We start from the raw sequence: 23,836 nt of genomic DNA on the forward strand, positions 1-23,836 counted from the left end.
GATTTATTACCTATCCCAGAAAATGAAGAATCGTCATTTCTTGGGATAAATCCATAAAAGTACTTTGAAATAATGTCACGTATAATGAACATATAATAATAATAAAGTATAAAACGGGAAAGTGAACTGAAGAGTTCAATACGACAGAGATTATAACAAACTACCCTTTCCGAATTAGCTCTCTCTCTCTCTCTCTCTCTCTCTCTCTCTCTCTCTCTCTCTCTCTCTCTCTCTCCGAGTTTGTAGAGTTGGGGCATATCTATTTTCGTTGTTTTTCTCTCTCTGTCTATACAACGCATATTTTTCTCTTGACACTACACGAAATCACAGACAAAAAGACTTGTGTTTCCGTACGAAAACAAATAATGTGATGGCAGGTAACGCCTAAGAACGGAACAACAAAATAAAGACCAATACGACCGCATGACGACACCACATCTGGACAACGCACTCGCGGAATAAGTCGCAGGTCAAGATGTGACGGAGGGAGGGCGAGGAGGGCCACCTGTGACCTTGAGGTCGGGTGGCCATTTCCAAATTCCCAAAAAGAAGGACAATTTTTTTTTTTTTTTTTGCCAACACCAATTTTCACCTAAATTAAACATGATTATTGATGTGTTGAAACATAAAATGTTGTATAATGTATATGTATATATATATATTATCAATATACTATATAACAAATATATATATATATATATATATATATATATATATATATATTAATATATAAATTTATAAATTATAACTACTTGTTTTAAAGGTAGATAGTGTGAATAAAATATAAATTATTTATTCAATTTTATTCGTAAGATATATGAACGTCATAGTGTAAACTGGCTTTTATACATGTATACATGCGGCTCCACGCCTAGCGTTCCTAACTGTGTCAAACACCCACTATATAAAATTAATGGCCTCATGAGAAAAAAATCAGTGGTTACTTTGACCATCAGTTCTCAATGTTTTAGTATATGTATTTGTATGTACTTATATTTTTAGTATCAATATGTATTTTTTTTAGACAGTCCTTCCTAAAGCAGGACGTCTGGCCACCCTACCTTGAGGATAATAAAGGATTTACAGACTTCATCGCTTCGATGTAGTTGGAAAGGGCGCAGTATATATAGCATCCTTATATATATACCTGTTATGTTCATTATCAACTACTAACAAACTTTTCGTGTGTAATTCATATGTACTTAGAATTAAAATCAAACTATCTATATACATGTGTATATAATATACATAATTATATACGTACATATATAGGTATATTATATATATATATATATATATATATATATATATATATATATATATATATATATATATATATATATATCTTTTACTAACCATTATTTCTTTGCAAATCATAGTGGGATAATGACAGTGAGGAAAGTAAGGATTCGATATTTAAGGACCATGTAATGTAAAAATGAATTTCGACCGATACAATTCCCAGTAAATAAACGATACACGTGCATCCCAGTTAGCTGTTTACAAACAGTGGTTATAAGCCTTATAAGATTCATCCTTTTTCTTCTCAGTGTCATTTGGAAAACTGACCAGGTCCAGGTGTTTTACCGGTTAGAAGATTGGCTACAAAAGTATTTATTGGTTACCGTTTAGCAGAAAGGACTCGAGGTTTTACCCAAAACTGAGCGCATTCGATTATTTTTATGATATATTTAGCCATCTAAAAAACAGTATGAAATTAACAGTAGTAATCATTATTGATTCAATGGTCGTAATAATTATTGATGGCAATTCTAGACTGGTATAAAATTTCCTTGATAAACATTCCATATAAACATTTCATATAAGAGTCATTCCCAAGAATGACTCTTATATGAAATCGAATACTAAATGAAGAGTGAGGTAAGCAATCAACAGATATATTGTTGGCCAAAATTCATAGACAAAAACTTATTATATCGCATTCGGACGATTTGGTGTGGGACAGTCAAGGTCGTTTCCTACCTGACCTCCATTGGTAATCTGTATTGGAATGTCCGTATGCCACATCAAACGACGACTATAAAAAGATAATCAAATGTACAGTTATCAGTGCATTTTTTGCAAATTTCAAAATGCAAACTAGAAACTGGATATTACAAATTACACGTTACTCACACGGTTTACGAATATGAGATTTAAATCAACGCCGACTACTCCACGAAAGGGAAAAGTGGCACCGTCTTATAATCCTTCCTGTACTGGGAGCGTTTGCTTATTATAAAAAAAGCCCCTTCACAGCACTTCATCAAAGTTCGAAAAGATTCGAACATTATTCCTTTATTTATAATGATATGGGTGTTAATCTCTTAATATTGTTTTCTAAATGGCCTGATTGATAAGACACTATTGTAAGCAACGAAAGATATAAAGAATTTGTGTTCATTTCTTCCATAGTTTGAAAAGCATCGTGGAAAATTCTTGCCCTTTTGGCAAACTTCCTCTATATTTTTATCTTTTGTAACAAATATGCAATTTATTACTGTCTTGAAATTAATGAGATGTGATAGGGCAGTTTTTACTCTTTAAAATTATCCATGAAATCAAAACAAAGGGAGGTAGGTCTGATGAATATGAATGAAACAGCGATGTTAATTTAACGTCTCGCCTCGCAGGTAGGTCTGATCGGAAAAATTTAAGTGCAAAACCAATAACAATTAATAAAAGCAGCCTTTACTTTATTTCTCAGTCGAATTTATGAATGAAAGATGACGTCACTGGCCGGGTAGAGCACTCACTGGTTTCCGTAGCAACCGAGATTTGTTTACGATTTTCAAAACAAAGTCTATCAGTTTTTATGAGAAAGCTTGTATAGCAAAAGCTTATTTATATAATCCCTCAATAAAAAATAAGTTTTATTGTGATTAATATAAACAAATACTTTTTAAATGCAGAATTTATCAATAGAAATAGAATTATATGAGATCGCTACTCACGCCGTATGGTCATACTGCTAAAAGTTGCTTCAGTTCAAATAGTAGGCAGAAACTGGCAACTTTCACTCAAATCTATCGTAATTTACGTTCGATAAATAAGTAATTTCAACGATTTACACGACAGTTTTTTGCATGAGTATTCATTAACATACAAAAAAATATTGCAAGATGAAGAAACTGAGTTTTGATGCATATTTAATCTATAAAAAATTATTTTTAAAAGTAACGAGAGGCAATTCTTTAACCTGCCTGACTATGCGAACACTGGTTCCCCCGACTTAAGATTTTGAAAATTGTCTATTTTATTTATTTATTTATCTATCTATTTATTTGGACCAGAAATTGATTTTCAATTTCAAGCAGAAAATTGTCTATTTTATTTATTTATTTATTTATCTATCTATTTATTTATTTATTTATTGTTACCACGGGGAGATTTCAATATATAATAACCCCCTGGGACTGTGAAAAAGGTTATAATCATGTACAGGGGTTGTAAGGGTTGTGAGTTACTGTAATGTAATATGAAAAACAAAACTCGTATTTTAATATATATACATACATACATATATATATATATATATATATATATATATATATATATATATGTATATATATATATATATATATATATATATATATATATATATATATATATATATATGTGTGTGTAGATCTAATAAATATTTATCATTTGGTATAATATAATAATAATAATAATAATAATAATGTGTGTGATGAGGACTTATGGTGATTCAATGCACTGTAATTACAGTGTCAAAGTCCCTAGAATATACTCCAGAATACCACTGATTACCCATGAAGTATAAATGAATGCCCATGAATACCTCTGAATACTCCAGAATACCACTGACTACCCAGAATATAAATGAATACCCAGAATAATCCTGAATACTCCAGAATACTGCAGATTACCCAGGGTATAAATGAATGCCCAGAATACCCCTGAATACTCAAGAATACCCCTGATTACCCAGAATGTAAATGAATACCCAGAATGCCCCTGAATACTTCGGAATACCACCACTGATTACCCAGAGTATAAATGAATACCCTGAATATTAAGAATAATACTGATTACCCAGAATATAAATGAACATCCAGAATACCTCTGAATACTCCAGAATACCACTGAATACCCAGAATACTCAGAATATCATGAATATCCAGAATTCCCCATAATACCACAGAATACTAGAAAGTGAAGTCTGGTACAGAGCTGTGAAGTGGGAAAGGTGAAGTGGAAGCGGAAATGCAGATAAGTGGAGTGAAGCGAAAAAAGAATTGTACTGGTTTTCAAAGATTGAGAGAATTCTCTCTCTCTGTCACTCTTTCTCTCCCTTAATATCTCTCTCTCCCTCAGTCTCTGTCTGTCACTGAAAGTAAATAAAATCAATTCACATTTAACAAAATGATGACGTCACGGCATGCTTACGGCTCCTGTGGGTCCCGTAAAGTTTGTCCACGAGCGCGGGTCCATCCATGTCCACTGCTGTTGCTCTACTGATTCACTGAGGCGTCTGACCGTGACCACGGTCTGACGGTCTGAGAGAGAGATCAGAGATCTGAGAGAGTCTGAGACTTCTGAGTTTCGAGAGTCTCTCTCTCTCTCTCTCTCTATCCTCATTCCTCATTCTCTCTTATCTGTCTCTAAATTCTCACCATCATTCTCTCTATCTTTTACCCTCATTCTCTCTCTTTATCACCATCATTCTCTCGCTCTCTCTCTCTCTCTCATTCTTACCCTCTCTCTCTCTCTCTTTTCTCACCATTTTTTTATTTGCACTTTTTTTGTTCGCATTTTTTCTGCCTGCATTTTTTTCTGCCGCACTTTTTCGGTTTGCACTTTTTTGTCAGCACTTTTTTCTGTCGTCAGTTTTCCCTGTCTGCACTTTTTCTGTCCGCACTTTTTTCTGTCATCACTTTCTGTCGTCACTGTTTCTGTTTGCACTTTTTTCTGTCTGCACTTTTTCTGTTTGTTCTTTTTCTGTTTGCACTTTTTTCTGTCCGCACTTTTTTCTGTTTGCACTTCTTTCTGTTGTCATTTTTTCTGTTCGCACGTTTTCTGTCTGCACTTTTTTCTGTCCGCACTTTTTTCTCTCTGCACTTTTTTTCTGTTGTCACTTATTCTGTTTGCACTTTTTCCTGTTGTCACTTTTTCCTGTCCACACTTGTTTTGTCTGAACTATTTCTGTCTGCACTTTTTTTCTGTCCACACTTTTCTGTCCGCACTTTTTCTGTCTACAACTTTTTCTGTCCGCACTTTTTCTGTCAGCACTTTTTTCTGTCAGCACTTTTTTCTGTCCACACTTTTTCTGTCAGCACTTTTTTCTGTCAGCATTTTTTCTGTCACCCCCTCAGGTCTTAAAAACTGCTAAGGCTAGAGGGCTGCAAATTGGTATGTTCATCATCCACCCTCCAGTCATCAAACATACCAAATTGCGGCCCTCTAGCCTCCTCAGCAGTTTCTATTCTATTCAAGGTTAAAGTTAGCCATAATCGTGCTTCTGGCAACGATATACGATAGGCCACCACCGGGCCGTGGTTAAAATTTCACAGGCCGCGGCCCATACTTCTAGAGGAATCTTTTTTACTCTCGCTTGTTGTTATTTGGGGCCATACTTGAATGACGCTTGTATGTCAGATCTTGCATTCTAGTTCAATAAACGAGCCTAGAATTATGTAATGACTCGTCTATGGCCGTCCGAATAAAGAGGGTGCGGCCAGCTGCACTTGACAGTAGGCCTACGGTAGCGCCCTATCAGGGACCGCGATACGGAAAACAATTAAAATGAGTAATTATAGACTACATACATATGTAGATACACAGAAAAGTATGGTATGTGTATGTAACTTTTTTTTGTAGGGGGGCGAGGAGACTCACAATATTAGTAGTGTAGCTGATTGCAGGCGGCCATAGACGAGTCATTACATAATTCTAGGCTCGTTTATCGAACTAGAATGCAAGATCTGACATCCAAGCGTCATTCAAGTATGACCCCAAATAACAACAAACGAAAGCAAGAGATTCCTCCAGAAGTAGGCCTAAGGAATGCGTAAGGAGCTGGGTGGTTGCCCGGGACAGGCTATAGTATGCGTGCATCCCCGCACGTTTTAATATTCTTAATCGCTTGCTTGTTATTTTCATATTGATTGATAGCCCTACCTATACTTTTCAGGTAGCATTGCCATCCATGACATTTAAGCTCCGAAATTGTATGAGACACAAGACGATAAATGATGAATGCACTGCGATGCCATGTAAGGAATGGAAGAATACATTTTTATCTTTAAAAATTTCTTGTTTATTTCACTACCAAATATCTTACCATTAAGTTTATTGAAGTAAATAATTCATATATCATTATAATCCTTCAACCGTTGGCTTGCCATGTTTAGTGATGAAATTGGGAAACACTGGTATTCTTTGGGTAAAACTGAGGTTTAATGAAAGTTTTAACTTTGAAAGACATGTTCCTCAGGTCTCGAAGCAGTGTTCACCCTCCCGAGCTTTGAGGGAGGCAGCAGTGCACTGGCCATTTTCCAGCGCTGTGATTGGCTGACCACTAGCCAATCAGGAACGCCGTAAGGGCGCTAGGCACCAAATGCACTGCTGATGTGAATGTACAGTACTATAATATGTATATAATTATCCAGCCAATTCTCGTAACTTTAATTTACACTTTCCTATCCAATTGACGTAATATTACGCAATATCACCCTACCCCCCGTCTTTTCTGACTGACGTAATTTTACTTAAAATTTACCGAAATTTTTCGTACGTTTGGTAGGGATAAATTTTTTTTATTTTCGGACAGTTGGTGGTTTCCATAGGCCAAAGGATACCTGGACCGTGTAACTCAGGCATCAATACGCCAATCAATAAATTGTTCCTATACTGCGCATGCGCAAATCCTAGCATAGTAAATTTCTCACAATGAAATCAGCTGATCCTACCACGCTTCCCTCTCGTATCTTACATTTTTTTTTTTAATGAAATGTAGGATTACATTATTGGAAACACTCTGTTTCGTACCCTCTTTTTCTATAAATTTTTTTTAGTTCCTGTACTGTGAATGCGCAAATCCATGGCGTAGTAAAATTCTCACAATGACATCGTGTGGTTGTTTGCATACGGTGACGTCAATAGAGAACAGTTTCCAACATGCTTTCGCAAAGTTTTTACGGTATAACTAGCGGAAAACGCGTTAGTGCATCTCATAAGAGACGTCTGGATTTTAGGCAGGGCTCTGAATCTCATTTTTCATTATTATATATATCGATATTTAGAGAATTTTGTTGGCTTTCTCATAAAAAATAATTCATTCGCCTAACTGTTATAGCTTTTGAGCTACGAACGGTAAAGTTGACAACGGTAACATTTTTTTTTCGTTTCGAACGGCTTATAACGTCAAAATGAAACTGTTGTCGTTACCAAAGCCATTTTTCTTGACTCTCACTTTATTCCTCAACCTTTCCTCTATATTTTTGTATATTTACAAAGTAATTTCTATGAAAAATATCCGAGCTAAGTCTCTTCAAAAAAAAATTCTAGCGATAATTCTCACCGTATGCCGGGCAGCGCGCTCTGTTTCTTACCCTATTTTCTATAAATTTTTCACCAACTGGACTTATTCGTTTTTCATTCTTTTATATGTCGTTATGTAGAGAATTTTGTTGGCTTTCTCATAAAAAATAATTCATTCGCCTAACTGTTATAGTTTTTGAGCTACGAAGAATAATGTTGACAACGGTAACTTTTTTTTTTCGTTGATCAACTTATAACGTCAAAATGATACTGTTGCCATTACGAAAGCCGTTTTTCTTAACTCTCCCTTATTCTTCAACTTTTCCTCTACATATTCGTATATTTACAAAGTAATTTCTATGAAAATAACCGAGATAGGGCTCTTCAAAAAAAAATGTTTTCTAGAGATAATTCTCACCATAGGCCGGGCAGAGCGCTCTGTTTCTCACCCTCTTTTCTATCAATTTTTTCACCAACTGGACTTATTCGTTTTCCATTGTTTTATATGTCGATATTTAGGGAATTTTGTTGGTTTTCTCAAAAAAAATAATTCATTCGCCTGACTTTCATAGTTTTTGGGTTACGAACGAAAATATAAAAATAAGTAAAGAATTTTTTTTTTTCGTTAAATAACTCACATTTTTTCGTATTTAGAGGGCTGGGACTCTTATTCTGACTATTCCACCATAAAATATAAACATTTAGAAAAAAAAAAGGACAGCAAAATGAACGTTGTTGGCATAAAATTTCTATTTTTGCTGAATTTTCGAAATAATGATTTTTTCGCATTATCGAGCGCTCCCAGACACATTGGGACTCATGTACCCCCAGTGATGTGATAACTATACAGATAGGAAAGGGTATAGAGAGCCTTTATGGCCAATGAGTTATTATTCATATAATCATTCGAATCACTAACTGAGCACACTTTAATTTGACCCGGCGTTCTTCAAATCATAGGAAATAAATTAGCACTAGCAGGTGTGTGAGAGGAAAGTCAGCCGCCTGAATCAAAAGTATCCTTTGTACTGTGTTCCGTGCCAATGATTCCCGGAGCGAGTCCCCTTCTCCACCTTGAAGCCTTCCTCAAGACTGCACGTCATCATGACAAGGATCTGCTGGGGAGTTGGGGCGGCTCCCCTGGAAGACTGAGCGAGCCCTGAAAGAGTTCTGAAAGATTCTTGAGAAGGTTGACATTTTCCAAAACAAGGCCTAGCGAGAGGTGTTGATAGTGAGTAACTAGCGAAGATGAACGTCTTTCCGCTATGCATTAGTTTGTGGGTGTTCCTTTGCAGAATAATTGTGTTGTTTGACTTATTTGGAGACCCAGTTGGATCACCTGGCCCTAGATCTGTGGAGGATCGGGGATATAGACTTATATTAACGACCGACCCACGAACACGTTCGCAGGAAACGAAGACGACTGGAAAGAAGAAGGAGAATACAAGATCTCGCAGCCGGAATTCTCGACGTTCGAGGGCAATACTTCACTTGCAGGCCCTCTTAAAGAAAGTCCAACAGGGCCAAGGAGTGGCGGACTCTGCTGCTGATGACGGACCTCAAGAAAACGGAAGACGGAAGGAACAGAAACCTCCTGCTCAAAAAATCGCTAAAGCGAATGGCAAACGGAGGGCACACGAACCACCCGTTATAGAAAATATCACACCCGACGGGACATGGATACCACCAGCACCACCTGCTAAGGAAAAAGGAAAAGCACCGAAACCTCTCAATGACAGAGCGATGGAAGAAAGAAACCAACTGGTGTTTGCCCTGATGGACCAGATGGCGAACTTGCCTCCCGTCCAGGAAAATTTCGTCTTATTGAACCACTTGAACGGGCACATCGCTGAGCTTGAATTTGCCACGGACAACAGAAGTCTGCAAGAAGCGATCAACAGAACGAAAAATTGCAGGTGCCAAGACCGAAATCTGACGGGAGGAAGACAGAACGGGGCCCCGAAGGCACGCATTGGCCAGAAGAAACTCAGAAAGTTGCTGGCTGAAAAGGGATTGTTATTGGATGCACTGAACTTACAAGTGCAAAACCTCGATCCCTTCGAAGGGAACGAAGACATGCTATATCACTTAGACGGGCATATCATGGATCTTCAGCTGGCTGGAGAAGGAGAGCTGGAAGCTGTCATGGCGAAGATAAAGAAGTGCCCATGCCAAGGTCTCGTTCTAGAGAAACGCCACAAAGAGAAGCGACACCCGAAGGCAGCCGGTAAGGACAAGAAATGGAGGAAGTTGAACGAACAGAGGGACGACTTGATATACGAGCTGATGGTCCAGGTGGAAAGAATGGACGCAGACTCAGCGAATTACCAGAGGATGGAACACCTGGAAGGTCACGTCTGGGACCTCGAAGGGGCTGCCGCTGATAACCTCGGATTTGTAATCAAGAACATTAAGGAATGTGCCTGTCAAGCTGCACACCGTAAGAAGGACAAGAAGGAGAGGGACATGAAGAACCTTGTGAAGGAAAGGGACAACTTAATGGAGAGGTTTTCGGCACAGTTACAAGCCATTGATGCGACTGTCGAAGAAAATTTCCCCATAATAGACCACTTGCAGAAACATCGATGGCTCCTTCAAAGAGCAAAAAAAGGAGACATGAGGTTTCTCATCGAAAAAATGAAGATGTGTTGGTGCCAGGCTTCGTGGGAATATGGCGATTATCTATATTATCCGTCTGTTCCAGAGCCAGCGGACGTAGCTGGAGAACAATCCTCCCAGCAGCTTTCCTCAGAGAATCGGAGCGAAGAATTCAAAGATCGGCAGACTCTCACGACACAAAGTCTACTCACTGGCCTCGAGGAAGCTCAAGCCACTCTTGATAAGATCATCGCAGAGGCCGTCCGTCGGCAAAAGGAAGCCCTCGAGGAAAAAATGAACGAGTACGACAGAGCGAAAGAGCTGTTAAGCAATGAGAGAAAAGCTCACGATGCCGATAGAGCACTCCTCTACCAGGAGAAAGGCAAGTTCGAGATCGAGCGAGAACAGCTGCAGAACTTCATGGAGGCCTTTCGAATGGAGGTCATCGAGGAGAACGAAAAACTGGACAAAGGCCGAGAAGACCTCAGGCAGGGGCGAGAGAAACTCCGCAAGCTTCTGCGTGCCTTCTCTCTGGAGAAAGAGGGCTTCCGGAAAGAGAGGGAGGATTACGCTATGAAGAAAGAAGCACTGAATAGGGAAAATGAGGCCCTCGTTGAGAGGGAAGAACTGAATAGGCAAAGATTGGAGATCATCAAGGAGCGAGAGAATCTCGAGAAGGATGCACGGGCCCTCCTTCTGGATAAGGAGGCCTTCAGGAAAGAGAAGGAGGAGTTCTCTAAACAGACAGAAGAATTGAACAGACAAAGAAAAGACCTATTTCAGAGCCACCAGGCGCTCCTTAAGAGGGAACAGGGCATGATACTGGACGGAGAGGCCCTCCAGAGAGAGGCAGAGGTCTTTGGTACGGAAATCCTCAAGATGAGAGAGGAACTGAAAAAAGATCAAGGGGACCTAATCGCGGCAAGAGAAAAGCTTGTGAAGCATGACCGAGACCTTAAATTGGAGAGAGAAGCCCTCGAGAAAGAGAAGAAGGCCCTCAACGTCACACAGAATGAGAGGCTCAGAGAAATAGAAGTCGTCAGAAATGGAGAAGAGCTCTTTAAGCAGGCCCTTGAGAAGTTCGAGTGCGAGAAGAAGGCCTTCAGGAAAGAGAAAGAAGCCTTCGCTCGAGAGAAAGAGCTGTTTTATCGACAGGCTAGAAGAAGACACTTTCGGAAGTGAAGAAAGTGTACTTCAGCCAGACCACTGAGCTGAATAACAGTGGCAAAAGATGTTTCCCCATAGGGGTAAATGTGAAACATGCAATGTGGGCAGCCCTTGGGGGACCAACTGTTGGCCAAGGGTGTTTCCCCATAGGGGTAAATGTGGTGGGCATTTGCCCCATTGGGGAAACACTTTAGCTAATAGATGAATCGCCATGCTGCTTCTGAAGGGCGACCAACTGTTAGCTATGGGTGTTTCCCCATGGGGGTAAATGTGAGTGAGCATTTGCCCCATTGGGAAACACTTGGGCTAATAGATGAATCACCCTTGACTGCTTCTGAAGAAGCAATGTGGACAACCTTTGGGCGACCAACTGTTGGCCAAGGGTGTTTCCCCATAGGGAGTAAATGTGGTGGGCATTTGCCCCAAGAGAAACACTTGAACTAAGATAGTTGAATCACCCTTGACTGTTTCTGAAGAAGCAATGTGGGCAGCCCTTGGGCGACCAACTGTTGGTTGAGGTGTTTCCCCATAGGGAGTAAATGTGGTGGGCATTTGCCCATTGAAACACTTGAACTAATAGTTGAATCACCCTTGACTGTTTCTGAAGAAGCAATGTGGGCAGCCCTTGGGCGACCAACTGTTGGCCAAGGGTGTTTCCCCATAGGGGTAAATGTGGTGGGCATTTGCCCCATTGGGGAAACACTTTAGCTAATAGATGAATCGCCCTTGACTGCTTCTGAAGGGCGACCAACTGTTAGCTATGGGTGTTTCCCCATAGGGGTAAATGTGGTGGGCATTTGCCCCATTGGAGAAACACTTGGGCTAATAGATGAATCACCCTTGACTGCTTCTGAAGAAGCAATGTGGACAGCCTTTGGGCGACCAACTGTTGGCCAAGGGTGTTTCCCCATACGGGTAAATGTGGTGGGCATTTGCCCCATTGGGGAAACACTTGAACTAATAGTTGAATCACCCTTGACTGTTTCTGAAGAAGCAATATGGGCAGCCCTTGGGCGACCAACTGTTAGCCAAGAGTGTTTCCCCATAGGGGTAAATGTGGTGGGCATTTGCCCCATTGGGGAAACACTTTAGCTAATAGATGAATCGCCCTTGACTGCTTCCGAAGGGCGACCAACTGTTAGCTATGGGTGTTTCCCCATAGGGGTAAATGTGGTGGGCATTTGCCCCATTGGGGAAACACTTGAACTAATAGTTGAATCACCCTTGACTGTTTCTGAAGAAGCAATGTGGGCAGCCCTTGGGCGACCAACTGTTAGCCAAGAGTGTTTCCCCATAGGGGTAAATGTGGTGGGCATTTGCCCCATTGGGGAAACACTTTAGCTAATAGATGAATCGCCCTTGACTGCTTCTGAAGGGCGACCAACTGTGCAGCTATAGGTGTTTCCCCATAGGTTAGTAAATGTGGTGGCATTTGCCCCATTGGAGAAAACACTTAGGCTAATAGATGAATCACCCTTGACTGCTTCTGAAGAAGCAATGTGGACAGCCTTTGGGCGACCAACTGTTGGCCAAGGGTGTTTCCCCATAGGGGTAAATGTGGTGGGCATTTGCCCCATTGGAGAAACACTTTAGCTAATAGATGAATCACCCTTGACTGCTTCTGAAGGGCGACCAACTGTTAGCTATGGGTGTTTCCCCATAGGGGTAAATGTGGTGGGCATTTGCCCCATTGGAGAAACACTTGGGCTAATAGATGAATCACCCTTGACTGCTTCTGAAGAAGCAATGTGGACAGCCTTTGGGCGACCAACTGTTGGCCAAGGGTGTTTCCCCATAGGGGTAAATGTGGTGGGCATTTGCCCCATTGGGGAAACACTTGAACTAATAGTTGAATCACCCTTGACTGTTTCTGAAGAAGCAATGTGGGCAGCCCTTGGGCGACCAACTGTTGGCCAAGGGTGTTTCCCCATAGGGGTAAATGTGGTGGGCATTTGCCCCATTGAAAACACTGCGCTAATAGATGAATCGCCTTGACTGCTTCTGAAGGGCGACCAGCTGTTAGCTATGGGTGTTTCCCCATAGGGGTAAATGTGGTGGGCATTTGCCCCATTGGAGAAACACTTGGGCTAATAGATGAATCACCCTTGACTGCTTCTGAAGAAGCAATGTGGACAGCCTTTGGGCGACCAACTGTTAGCCAAGGGCGTTTCCCCATAGGGGTAAATGTGGTGGGCATTTGCCCCATTGGAGAAACACTTGGGCTAATAGATAAATCTCCCTTGACTGCTTCTGAAGAAGCAATGTGGGCAGCCTTTGGGCGACCAACTGTTGGCCAAGGGTGTTTCCCCATAGGGGTAAATGTGGTGGGCATTTGCCTCATTGAGGAAACACTTGGAGTAACAGTTCCATATATATATGTATGTATATATAGTATGTTTATGTATATGTATACATATATATATATATATATATATATATATATATATATATATATATATATATATATATATATATACATATATATATATATATATATATATATATATATATATATATATATATATATATATATATATATATATATATATATATATATATATATATATATATATATATATATATATATATATATATATATATATATATATATATATATATATATACACTGAAGCTTGCCCCTACCTTTTGATGCAGCCCCCACGGTCCACCTCTTCTGAGATATTTCTTTTCTCATCACCTTGTCATCATTCTTTCCTTCTGCCACCATTCTCATCACCGTCCATTTCTCTATCTTCCAGCTTTCCACGTAACTTCATAGTCTCACTCTTGCTCATATCTCTCTCTCTCTCTCTCTCTCTCTGTCTCTCTCTCTCTCTTCAGTCTAACTCTGTTTTCCTCATAGTTAAGTGGTCGTGACACTTGCCTTGCCAGCAAGGTGACCGAGTTCATTCTCGAAACAATTTAGATTGCAGTATTTTGAAACCGTCTGTGAAACGTCGGTGTAACTGGCAGTAGGCAGAGTGTGGTGTCTTGCCGCTGCGTTAGAATATTAAAACCCACAGAGCTAAGTGCTGACACCAGATGCCATTTGCTTACGTTAATTCGTGTTTTGGGTATCAGTACAGTCATTCTGGTGGTTGCGTGTGGTTTTGTAGGGTGAAATATTGTGGCGCTTGCAAGTCTGCATATCACGATTGGTGGTTTTGTCCGCTTCTTAAACAGAATGAGCCTAGAAGTGCCCCTCAGAGCACTGGTCTGGCAGGTAGGAGAAATCAATAATAATAATGATAATAATAATAATAATAATAATAATAATAATAATAATAATAATAATAATAATAATAATAATAATAATAATTACAGGCTTACTCCTCTTTTCTCGAATTGTTTTTCTTTTGGGAATTGGATTTAATGTACGTAACTTGGATGAAGTTAAATTAGTCTTCACTGTTCTAGTCAAAATTCCCTTGTATATTGTGCCGCTTTTGTGGCACAGAATCCAGTGGGTATGTTAGCCTTTGGATGGCTGCTTGTACTGCCTATTGGTTCAACAATTGTTTAATTGTTTGTGCGCAGATATAACCTGTCAGTTGAATCATTTTTTCGAAGCAGGCTCGATTACTTGACAGTCAAAATTGATCCCAATTCCATACACTTTTCTCATTTTGGGTTCTCTGATTTATGGCAATATATTATATATATATATATATATATATATATATATATATATATATATATATATATATATATATATATTAGCTGTAAAAGAATATGGTAGGTGTAGTGGATGTTGAAAGAATGGACACATCTATTTGTCTCTGTTCTTGAGTCAACTTCAGGGATTAGCAGAATCTCCTGTTTTGACGTCTCTCTCTCTCTCTCTCTCTCTCTCTCTCTCTCTCTCTCTCTCTCTCTCTCTCTCTCTCAATATCAGACGTTATAATGATACATGTATTTCACATACCTTTAGTATTATTATTATTATTATTATTATTATTATTATTTATTATTATTATTATTATTATGATTATTATTATTATTATTATTATTATTATTATTATTATTATTATTATTATTATTATTATTATTCATTTGATGAATAATGATTATCATAACAGATTACCAGGATTTTGGTGCACATTGAGTGTGGAGAATTTCTAAATTTTTCAAATCCATTCATCAGGAAGTTCAAAACTGTCAAGATCATATTTTTCATTAATAACTTTTCATAATTCATTGATTCTAAACGACGAATTCTTTACTTCCTTGTACGTTGACAGTCCTGGGAATATAAATACGGAAAGTCATAATACAATGCCTTCAAGGTTTCTATGAATATGGCGCATATTGGGTACATGACCATTGAGACCAAATCATTTTTTCAGTGGCCTCACATGTCTGGTACAGAAGTCTCGGCGTTGCGGCAGACTGGCCTCTGGATGGAATTAATACTGGACGCTTCGAGATTATTCCATTTATGAATTCATTTTGATTTGGTTGCCTTACGTTTTTGTTATTCGCAAAAACTTTGTTACAATATCGTAATATGTTCGACATTTTCCTAAGACTACTTAACTACAAATCATTTACGTATACTTAATCGTGTTTCCTGCATTTTAATGCCATACACGCGGGTGCGCACACGCAGACATATATATCACATGGACGTACTCTCAATCAATTGTTTCCTGTATCATAACTTGAGTCCTTCAAAGTTTTCACTGTAGAGTCAGCTCCACAGAGAGAGAGAGAGAGAGAGAGAGAGAGAGAGAGAGAGAGAGAGAGAGAGAGAGAGAGAGAGACTGTCATTCCTCTAATGCATGACGATATATTAGAGTAAACAATACTCCATAAGAGATGAATAAGCCAATCGAATTCAGAGGGAAAGTCCAGGCGACTTCTAAACAAGAGACCCAACTTCGTAAAGGCAGAATTTAGAACTTTTGCAGGCAATCCACTATAGTATCATTTGAGCATTTTATTACAGTGTGCCCTTCTGTATAAATCGTCAAAACAGTTTTTTTTAATGTGCGAAGAACTACCTAAAATGCATGATGAAGTCATCTTGATGCAATTCAGCATAGTATTATTATCAAAGAACTCACACCAGAATAGTGTCTTCCAGATGGCATAAACTTTGCCAGCAGTGTTTTATCGATTTTTTTTTAGTAGGTATACACTATACTATTTATGCTATACGTATAAATGACTCAGAATAGTCTCCCATCGCGAAGACATGTGCAATTATGCGTTTACAATGGTGTATTCATTTCGATATATTTAACATATTTCGAAAAATGGTATAAAATTTAAAAAAAGTTGATAGTTGTGTTCTTACAAATTTGCAACCAGTGCTGGTAGGTTGTGTTGTTTCATAGAAAAACGGAATTTTAATATGTCATATAAACATGCTTTTATTATTAATATCTTAATTAAAATTAATTTAAAAACTTAAAATGTATTTATAGCTCAATAAAAATTCGTTCATTTAGTTTATAATCTTTAACTTTAAAAGAGTTATTACTGAAATGTAACTTTGTTTATCAAGGGTACCATGTGAGTTACCAATGCACTTTCAATAAAGTACAAAAGCTTGTTGTATTATGTTATTTTTAGTGTGTCTAAAGGTTAAAAAATTAAAATATACTATAATTAAGCTTTATTATACATATATTCGCAAAGTATCTACAACAAAACGACTAACATTTAAAATATAAAAATTTGAAAGAATCGGCAACTCATTTTACGTGACGTCACGAGTCCCTCACTCCCGAGTCTCTAATCCCAAGTGTCGTCTATTTAGGGTCCTCGTTCTTGCACAACATCGAAAAACCGATCTCACGGGAAGGAAATGTACTGTAATAGGTGACTTATACCGTCTGAAAAGGTTAATAATGCCCTGAAAAGAGCCGTAATTGCATTTTTGAGCTTAAAATTAATGGATGTTCTTACCGGGATTCGTGGATGGGTCAGACGTATCGTAAATATTTTTATTTTTTTTATTAATTTCGTCAACATATATTAATATTTTTTCGTATTTTCGGCAACAAATAAGTAGTTTTAGAGGTAGTGGGCCATCTTTTAATCTTACAGGTATGGGGAACTACTAAATGACTGATATACAGGTCACTTACGATCTAGGACGCCAGGTCGCTAGCCTAGCCTACGTGGCCCCAGGGGACTTGCATGGGCCAAACCTCCCCCGCCTTACACTTAGCCCAACCTGGGGTGCTTTTAACTGAATTAAACAGGACTGCTGCCTAATTTAACCTAGGCCCCTTTGACTGGCCCGCCTAACCTAACTTTGGGGCACTTCGTTAGGTAAAACTGAAGACTACTTCCGCCTCCCTGTGGTTCGGTAACCACTAGTTTCTTTGCAAAATGGGCGCGGTGTTTAAGTAAAAACATAAAAAAAGACTTTAAATATCATAAACTCAAACGACATAAACGTCACTGGAAACGTAAGCAAAAGGTGGTAAACGTTACGGCCGCCAACTGTCAGGAACCAGGCCGCCGCAGTAGCCTTCAGTTTTACCCTTCGTTACAGTATGGGGGTTTCTTAACCAACTTTGAGCACCTTTCTAAGCGCTTTGCCTTTGGCCTAAATTCTGTGTTTTATGCGATCTGTTTTTTATAAGCGCTCGGCGAGGAATTGCACGTAGCCTAGGCTATGTCTCGTAGCATTTGGAACTACTGCTGAACGGTTAGATTGCCTCAGGGATCTTTCGTCCTGTCGCACGGGCTTAAAGATGAGTTGCACTTTAGCCGATGGAAGGATCTATGAAGCACAAATATTCACAAAGACGAGTAGTAGCCTAACCCTGTGGAACGTAAAATTTCGTGGGAAGTTTCGAAACACAGCCAATACACTCCAGGAAACAAAGGTTACAAGTCAGCACCAAAGGTGCCATGACTAAGAACTAGTCTGGGTTTTTCAAACAAGGCCAAAATTCCAGAAACTTGGAAAAGACAACTGAAGGGCTCAGCTTTGTCCATATCGAGAGCAAAATAACCATGATGTTTCGGCATTGTCCACATGCCCATCAGGTTAGGTTAGGTTGAGTGAGGGTCCCAATTGTACAGTGTTCATGGGTACCAGAATGATGGGCTTGCATGTGATCATGCTGTCTACGGGCGCTTGTGGTTCACCATTGGCATGCATAGGGCCTTGTCTGCTCTCCCAGGGCCTCTAACTGTTCAGCTTTTGCCAAACGTAAGGAGTGTCACAGAACACGGCTGGGAACTGTGTTCCCTGCAGGGGTTATCCCTGGCTCGTAGCACATCAGTCAGTACCAGTAGTGCTGATTGTGTGCCACAGTTCCCTGAGCATGCATTGGAGGGTGCTCAGTAACTCGCAGTCTTGGGTGATGATGAGTTCATTTAGAACTCCAGATGTATGTGCACACAATCCATGGATGGTGCCCACAGCAGCTAAGGTTTCTTGGTATCTTTACAAGCTATGCACATATGGTCGAACAACGCTCAGTATTTTCCCTGTTTGCCCAAGACCTTGTGTGTGTACAGTGTGCAAGTAAATGCTCATCGGTATATTCTGGTCAATTTATACCAGTCTTATAGGTGTATATGGGGTATGAACAATGAGTTCAAGTGGTTGGAAATTAACCTCAAAATCATCGTACATATTACAAGACGCGGAGGGATTATGGACCACAGTTTTGAGCAGTTATGACTCCTTTGAGTTGCTTTTCAGTGATTGGCACTGTTAGTTAAATCGTTCATTCCATGATCTAAAAGAACTCACCAGGACAAAGTAATGTGCTGGTTCCCTTTTGGGAGAGAATTCTACTGTTGCTTTAGAGAAGCTTGTGAAAATGTGAGGGTTTTACACCATTCAAAACCCTTTCAGTAGAGTTGGAACCTATATTCTTTGGCCTTTGTAGGCTGAATTGTATTATCAGTGTTTACTGTATTGACATGGCAATAATCTTACAATCAAGCCACTTACTTTGGCTATACAAAGACCACAAATGTTAGCGTGAGTGCTTTGTCCTGTGCATACCTATGTTCTATAACTGGCCTTGATAAGTTATAATATATAAATAATACTGTATTAGGTAAAAAGAATGTTTCAGCCGTAGCCATACAGGTGTAGATGGCACTTGAAGTTGAAGACTAATGATTTTTCTAGTTGAAGTTTAAGATTGGCTAAGGTTTATGAATAGAAACTCCTGATTTTAATATTTTTTTCAATCCTTTCCAAGGTTTACAACTGTTTATTTTGTTACACGGTATCATTAGCCCAATATACGTTCGTAACCTGTGTAAGGGGTTAGTGCTGTCAGCGCACCTCACGCAGTGCACCATAGGCATTACTTACGGTTCTTTGCAGCTTCCCATCAGCCGATAGCTGCAACTTCCTTCATTCCTTTTGCTGTACCTCCATTTATATTCCTTCTTCCATCCTACTTTCCACCCTCTTCTAATAATTGTTTCATAGTACAGCTGCTAGATTTTCCTTCTGTTACACCTTTTAAACCTTTTACTGTCAATTTTCCTTTCAGCATTGAATAACCTCATAGGTCCCAGTACTTGGATATTGGCCTAAATTGTATATTCTGTCTGTGCATTCATAACATTAGTGGCATTTGATCATGATTTTGGGATTTTAATAATTTGTTGAAGAATGTTTTAAGTAATGCAAAGGTCTCTACTTAAACACATGATCATAGATATTACCAATTTCAAGAGGCTAATGTCACCTTTTGATACACGTAATGAAAACCAATTTTATTTTTATATAGGTTATTACTGTGGCTATTATCATTAATAAGAGTGAGGAATTTCCATCACTGCACAAAGATCTCAGGGAAGTAACTACTGCCCCTTTGTCAAACCCTTGTCGTCATTAGAGTGCACTCTAGGGTCCACTCAGGCAGTTGTTCCAGCTGCTGTGGTTGCTGCTCGCTTTGATGATGCCCCCGCTGTCCAGCATTCAAGCATGCTGCTTTCCCTCTTATTGGAGATGCCCCAGCAACATCAACCACAGTGCCCGCAACACTGATGATACGCTCTCCTGCCCAGGGTGAACGCAAGACTTGAGCTAGGGCAAGGAGAGAAAATTTAAGCATTCTACTCTCTCCTTTTTTGGTGTCATAGGAGTCATCAACTTTCTGTTGGTCTCTGAACCAGGCCAGCTTGACACACCCGCAGTTGATGCTGTGCTTGGTTGTTTCTACGGCTTCGATTTGATTTTCCCTCTTGTCTAGATCATAGAGGTTCCTTTTCATTGCACATGAACCACCATTCAAGTTCTCAAGAAGTCTAGAGAGCTACTTTCAGTAAACTTCTGGTAGTGCAGCTCTGAGCAGTCCTGTCTAGGACGATTAATCGTTAAACCCATTTTCTTTCCACTTGCAGAGATTGAATTAAAATGTTGGATCAAGTCGATTGATTCAACTTATTGACAGGATGAAGATCAGTACTATTTTCAGACAAGATTATAATAGCATAGTTACTTCAAGTTGTATGCAACTTGGCCTAAACTTTATCCACAGAGGTTTATCAATTTTTGAACTGGGTATGTGCTAATTTACATGTGTACCCTTCCCTATGTCACAATTGCAAAGGCCTTGTTCTTTTCTTCTGTTAAACAATCTGAGGAATGTATACACATATAGTTTTGCATAAAATGTAGTACAATGACAAACATCCTCAACACTCTTCTTTACCTGACTTAGCTATATTTGCTCTCTACACTAGGTAGGCTGCTATTGTAAACTGTGCCATCTTTTTAATATCAGGCTTAATACTACTCAATATGCTAAGGGTTTTATTTTTGTTACAACTGAAATGTGGAACAGTTTTTTGCCTAATGCAGTTGTGGAATCCCCTGATCTCTAGAATTTTAAGCGAGGAACAAATTCATTCCTGCTCTCAGCTGACATTTACTGAATTTTCATAGGTTTTATTTTCTGTTCCTTCATATTTACTTACTTATCACCTTTTCCCAAAACATATCCATCTCTCTGTGCAGGATGATTTCCTTTTAGAGCCTTCAGTGGGTTTATATAGTCTGTTGACTCTTTCAGCTGAAGATTTAAAGAAAGAATAGGCCTTTTTCAAGGTCTATGCGGAGGACTGTTCCAACAGCAATTCCATTTAGTCTAACATACATTCTACCCCTTGTTCCCCATTGGGGAGTAGTGCCATCAGGTGCACCTTGTGAGGTGCACTGTAGGCATGACTTGAGGTTCTTTGCAGCGTCCCTGGGGGCCGTAGCAGCGGCCAGTTTCATTCGTTTTACTTGACCTCCGTTCATATTCTCCTTCTTCCATCTTGCTTTCCAACTTCTTGTAGCACGCGTAACAATTGTTCCAACATCATTTTCCGAGCTGAATGACCTTGTAGCTCCCAGCGCTTAAACAGTTGCTAACACTTTCACATTGTAAGTCATATCATGATTTAAACACTTGCTCACATTTTGACATTGTAGATCATATAACTTAAATACTTGCTCACATTTTCACATTGTAAATCATGTAATTTAAACAGTTGCTCACATTGTCACATTGTAAATCATATCATAACTTAAACACTTGCTCACATTTTCATGTCATAATTTAAACACTTGCTCACATTGTCACATTGTAAATCATATAACTTAAACACTTGCTCACATTTTCACATTGTAAATCATATAATTTAAATACTTGCTCACATTGTCACATTGTAGATCATATCATAACTTAAACACTTGCTCACATTGTCACATTGTAAATCATATAACTTAAACACTTGCTCACATTTTCACATTGTAAATCACATAACTTAAACACTTGCTCACATTTCCACATTGTAAATCATAGAACTTAAACACTTGCTCACATTTCCACATTGTAAATCACATAACTTAAACAGTTACTCACATTTTTACAGAGACGGGAACCAGGAAAATTACCCTTTAAATGGCTAAGCTGAGAAGTTGATGGCAAACCCCCGGCGTGATTGCTCCTGTGAGGTCGGCAACTTCAAAGCAATTAATACTGCAGTCCTCAGGTTAGTCATTATTCAACAGCCATTTAAATTGACGCGGAGACAGGCGCGTTTTATGTTGATGGTTTATGGTTGCAGAATTTGTGTTAAAATGTCGTTGATTTCGTTTTTTTTTTTTTTTCTTTTAAGTGATTGGGTGTCTTTTTCCTATATTCATTACTGATTGATTGTACGCATTCATGTGCACACCTGAGTTGAGCAGTCAGTGAACTGTGGCTGTGGTAATGCCAATTATTATTATTATTATTATTATTATTATTATTATTATTATTCAGAAGACGAGCCCCATTCATATGGAACAAACCCATTAGAGGGCATTGACTTGAAATTCAAGTTCCAAAGAATATTATTATTATTATTATTATTATTATTATTATTATTATTCAGAAGACGAGCCCAATTCATATGGAACAAGCCCACCGCAGGGTCCACTGACTTGAAATTCAAGCTTCTGGAGAATGTTATTATTATTATTATTTTTATTATTTTATTATTATTATTGTTATTATTATTATTATTATTATTATTATTGTATTATTATTATTATTCAGAAGATGAAGAACCCTATTCCTATGGAACAAGCCCACCAAAGGGGCCACTGATTAGAAATTCAAGCTTCCAAAGAATTTGGTGTCCATTAGGAAGAAGTAAGAAAGAGGTAAAGGTTTAGTAAATTAATTAATAGATAAAACTGTATTAAAATGCAAGGAGAATAGTATTTGGGTAGTAATGCATTGCGTCTTGGCTTGAACTTTTGAATTAGGTTAGGTTTTGGAAGAGTTGGCCCTAGTAGAACCTCTTCCTGCGGGCTTGATCCATTGATATAGAGTGTTTCTAATAACTGATTTTTCAGGGTTAATGTATTCAGCAGCAGTAACATTCAACACTACAAGTTTGAAAGAGGGATTATTACCTATGTAATAATAATAATAATAATAATAATAATAATAATAATAATAATAATAATAATAATAATAATAATAATAATAATAAAAAAGAACATGAAATTGAGTCTTGGATATTAAAAGTTAATGTCTAGAGTAGGAGGTATTGTTATTTTCATCAGGGTGAGAGAGAGAGAGAGAGAGAGATTTCTAAAGTAGTATTGTATTGTATATAAAAAAGTGATGAAGAATATGGTGAAGATGATGTGATCGCTGAAGACGCTGCTATAGTGATAGTGAGAATATTGTGGGTGATATTATCAAGTCAGGAGCATCTACCAATAGTGAAAAATACAGTGCATCACCATCCACATGTGATTTAAATAAAAGTGTTTCCGATAGTGTTTGATAAATCAGGTGCATCTGGACCTAGTGGGCTTTTGTTATAGTGAAAACAATAGTGTTGATAATAGTGACGCTTAGTATGGTGATCCAGTGCCTGAAAGTGAAAATTATCTTGATAGTGATAGTGATGATGGTGACACCGATGCTCTGGATAGTGTCACAATCTTAGTATGGTGACCCAGTGCCTGAAAGTGAAAGTGATCTTGATAGTGATAGTGATGATGGTGACACCGATGCTCTGGATAGTGTTGCAGTCCTGTGTGATAAACACAAAAGTCCAAAATGGGAAAAATTATTTGCAATGG

General features: G+C 38.6%; 1 protein-coding gene across 2 annotated transcripts in view; it reads left to right on the forward strand.

The window, feature by feature from the left end:
* The first annotated feature begins 16,974 nt into the window (after window positions 1–16,974).
* Window positions 16,975–23,836, forward strand: part of Bre1 (E3 ubiquitin-protein ligase Bre1) — a 193,614-nt gene continuing 186,752 nt past the window's right edge. The window contains exons 1-2 of one of the 2 annotated variants that reach the window (XM_067082213.1): window positions 16,975–17,116; window positions 22,126–22,245. The gene's annotated coding sequence lies outside the window, so the exon portion shown is untranslated. The remainder of the gene's footprint in view (window positions 17,117–22,125; window positions 22,246–23,836) is intronic. The other variant, XM_067082214.1, reaches the window with a different exon arrangement.

This window comes from Macrobrachium rosenbergii, chromosome 39, assembly GCF_040412425.1.
Source record: "Macrobrachium rosenbergii isolate ZJJX-2024 chromosome 39, ASM4041242v1, whole genome shotgun sequence".
Lineage (NCBI taxonomy): Eukaryota > Metazoa > Arthropoda > Malacostraca > Decapoda > Palaemonidae > Macrobrachium > Macrobrachium rosenbergii.